General features: G+C 47.0%; 1 pseudogene across 1 annotated transcript; it reads right to left on the bottom strand.

Moving 5' to 3' along the window:
* Positions 1 to 2,350: 2,350 nt before the first annotated feature.
* H310_12216 lies at positions 2,351 to 2,423 on the bottom strand (annotated as a pseudogene). Its single transcript has one exon. The product of its transcript is annotated as a tRNA-OTHER (tRNA).
* Between the last annotated feature and the right edge of the window lie 1,731 nt (positions 2,424 to 4,154).

Raw genomic sequence — 4,154 nt, forward strand, 5'->3', positions numbered from 1 at the left:
TATGAATGAATCAATTCCCACCTCATTTTGTCGGAATATATTCAGTTTGCTGCATACGGAGACGTGCACAATCAAATCATACACTCGCCATTACTAAAGCTATAACGCAATACGAAAAAGTTGATCGTGCATGTAAACCATGAAGTGTTTATAATACGTCGATTGCCTAACCGGAAGCCCACGTTGCACAGTACTGTCCCCCTGCCACCACAGAGCCGATAACTGTGTTTGAGCACAAGCGGACTGTACGCAATTTTGGGACCCATCAAACTTTGTCCTTGCTGTGGAATCAGTCAATTAGGTCAATTAGGATCTTCGTCCCTCTGCGTTCACAATAGTTTCGTTGTCTTGAATGCTTGCACTACCTTTGCCCAAAAAATGTAAACAATCGGTTTATACAGAACTGGTGTAGTTTCACCGTACAACGAAAAATGAACTGAAACTTGTAATATTTAGCATAATATTAGCGCACGCCGACAAATTCCTGAAAATGGAAAGCTTACAGCAAAGTTTGGCCACCTATTTAGTGTTTTCGGTGAGAGTATTGTGCTTTTGAGACCAAACACGCAATTTCGTATAGCATGTGTAGAATTCATATAGGAAATAGGATACCGCCAATAAGCAGAGTGCAACCATCCCTCGATTTTTGCTACATTTATCAAGAGGAGACCGTGATCATAAGTTGTATGACGTAGAAAAGTTGGACTCAAAGTACCCGGCATGTGATGCAAATACCGTAGTTCATACCATAAACTTGAGGTTGAAATCTGAAGGGCATTTTCCTAATACTTGATGCATGAAATTTGTATTAAGCAATCTCGTACTCGGCCGAGATACTCACCGTCAAATTTCTCACATAAAAGATTTTATCCAGGTATAGCGACAGAAGGTGATATAGACAGCGAGATAATTGGCTATTAAGAAGCAATCAAACTTTGGATTGCCAATACGCAACTTGCCAAATGCAGACAACCAGACAACAACGTCTCGGATGGTTAGTCCGGTATGCTTCAGGAAGTTTTAATTATAGCAATCGTCACAGCTCCCAGTACAACAGTAAATCACATTGCCTTGAACTGACAGGCTTTTGACTTCAGAATGCATTAGTCATAATTACCTCCAATATCCAATATCATTTCGCACTACCCGGGATATCAATCAACACCAGGAGGGCGGCTGTAGTAAGATACTAATCTGATTCACAAAAGAATCACAAAATTTTTCTTTAAATAAAAAACCTTCTGCTTGACGGCAATTTTCTAATACTTCGATTTAAGGCTATATAATTGGCTAGTAAGAACGTGCACGATCTTAGCTTTGATTAGCTGTGTTTTGCTCTTTCCGGATCGATTTTGTTCATGAGTCTCAAAGGCAGGAAGACAGTCTCTCTCTTTGCAACGCACACATAATGACCCGCTCAGGGTTCAAATCTCAATTAATCATCCGTAGTGGTGAAGAGTAAACCATCACCAATTGCACAATTGCACATGCCTTTCCAGCCATGCCATCTGCTTGTTAAACGTTGCTCCACGGCATAAGGTCAACAACAACGAGTGTGCTGCCATCCACCATACGCTCCTTTCAAGGAGCCTCGACGGGGTGGGCTTTATAGCGGCCAGCGGTGACGACAGGGTCTGGTAGCTTAAGCAACCGCGCAAGGAACGTGATCTCGTGCTAAACGAGAGTTGAAATTGCATTCTTGGTTTCTCTGACTATTTATGTGAAAGCGATGCGCAGGGATTGTAATCCCAGTGGACCCTGTGGCAAGGCACTCCAAGAGCCCAGCAACGAGAGGAAGGACGGCGTGTCCTTCCTCCATGGGTGAATTTATAAAATCTCCTGTTGCAAAATTCGAAACCAATCAATATCCCTGTGACAACTTCCTAGAAAAGTCTACCAGGGCATTCAGGTTTGCAAAATCCCTCTATTGAGGATGAATTTTGTCAATTTCTGAATTTTTATTATGAATTTATAGATGTATAACGATGATCAGTGTCGAATAGGACTACATTACGCCAAACCCTAATGCAAATATTGCCAATGTTTGGCCAAGAGCTAATACTGATATTGCCCAACTAGGCAACAACTGCTTCGTAAAAAATTTCCAGCTTACCATAGCTACTGAATAACGATGACCATTGACAAGGGGGGTATATTCGTGGTTTCAACCGGAAATGTTACTAAATACTATTGCCTTCTCGCTTTGCCCGGCTGCTAGGGCTCCCTGGAGGGGGGCTGGTTTGTTTTCTGAAATTTCGCGAACTGTTGCTTTTACCGGAACGCGGGTCCTCTTATCCGGACTGTCCATCTTTCCAGGTGCGCATGACGGGATTGAATTCGTCGGAAAGAGTAGCGGATGCCCGGAATCGAACCGAGGACCTTGAGGTTACAAATCGGACGCTCTACCACTGAGCTACTGAGCTAATTGCAACGCTGTATGTGTCCCTGGTCGCCTGGAGCGCCAGTGTTCGACGACTATTTCGCGACCCCAGTGGACGACACTGACCGACGTCACATCAACGGCGCTCTCCTTGCTCGGCCAACACGCACACTACTCGTGGTTTTGGGCTCGAAATCCTCGGGCCTTCTCCCTGCCTCGTAGTCTTCACCTTACCATTGCGACATATCGCATCGATTTGTCACTCGGTGATTATCCCATATTTGACTACATATTTATTCTCCCAATAGAAGAAAGTACTTCAGGGTAATATGTCAAATACACCCCGATTAAAATTGCGATTATTAGCTTGCTGTTCAATCGGGTTATGTCAATTACACGCTGATTGAGATGCTTAGCTAAATGCGACTCCACTGTAAAGACGATCAGTGTCAAAGGGGCGTGCAGTAGAGAGTTAGTGTGGTTACCAATGCTAACGTTGTCATAGGGCTCATCCCAAGTCCGGGTACCGATGTTGTGGTGCCTCGGTGTTCACTGAAGGGTGTGTTTGTTGGTTTCGTGGAATTTCTGCTTTTTGCGTTTCTTGGGCTTTTGGATGTAAATAGAGGTTGCGATCTTGAGGGTGATTCAAGCCGGGGCAGCAGGCTTAATTAGTGCGAGATGGCTTGGTCGTGCATACGAGCATACGGGGAGCACTCCCATGATGACGCCGAGAACGAGATGGCACTGCCGTGGAAGAGGGAGACAGACACACGCCATGGGATGGTTCGCGCTCAATGACCTTCGGCAGTGGATGTCGAGAACCAGTGTACTCTTCCGTGGGAGAGGGTGGCAACGACGTGCCATGGGGTGGCACGGGTACTTGTGGTGGCGTATACTCAGGTGACGCGGTCATGGCATTCGCATGAGAACGTGGACAACAAGATGGCACGTCCGTGGGAGAGGCTGGCAATGACGTGCCATGGGGCGGCACGGGCACTTTGGATGGCGCTGGCGCGACGACAGTCACAGGAGAATGCAGAGGACGAGACGCAAAGGCCATGTACGCGTTGTGGTTCCTTGTCGGAGGCAGTACTGGAGGTGACGCTAATCGACTCGTGCGTTGGGCAAGGAGGTGATCGAGACGCTCCCATCTTGCGATGAGCTGCAGCATGTGGTCATTGGTGAACTCAGGAGGAGCGGGAACGTCTCTATCGCCGTAGAAACAAGCTCGACGGTGAGGGACAACGACGGTGTGGCACGAGATGCACTCGGCTCAAGAAACTGACAATTCAAGTTGAAGTCAATTCCCAGATACTGTGGGCATACACAGTCAGAGAACCGTAAGTAGGCGGAATCACGGGGTAGGTCCGTGCAGGAGACAGCATAGACAACGCTGAAGTATGGCGCCCGAGGTCGATGGGCGTCATGCGTCCAAGAAGAGGGATTTAGAGACATACGATTGGTTGAAAAACCGATGGTTGCGATCGAGCAGGGTTTCGATTGGGTGAGGTGAGCATGACGTCCGGAAAACATGCACTTGCCCCATGAGCGGAAAAAACGGAAGCTGTAAAGGCGGTCAGTGTCAAATACGACTTTATTAGGATTTCTCCTAATGCTAATATTGCCCAATGGGCTCACCTAATTCCAAATGCCATTGCAGGTGCAGTAGTGCAGAGTAATCGTGAGTCCGACGTTTGAGGCGGTCGACCGAGGAACGTTCTTGGAGCCAGACCTTGAGGATGATGGGCACCACTTGGCTTCGAGGCACCGGATT

Source organism: Aphanomyces invadans (genome assembly GCF_000520115.1).
Source record: "Aphanomyces invadans strain NJM9701 unplaced genomic scaffold supercont1.37, whole genome shotgun sequence".
Taxonomy (NCBI): domain Eukaryota; phylum Oomycota; class Saprolegniomycetes; order Saprolegniales; family Verrucalvaceae; genus Aphanomyces; species Aphanomyces invadans.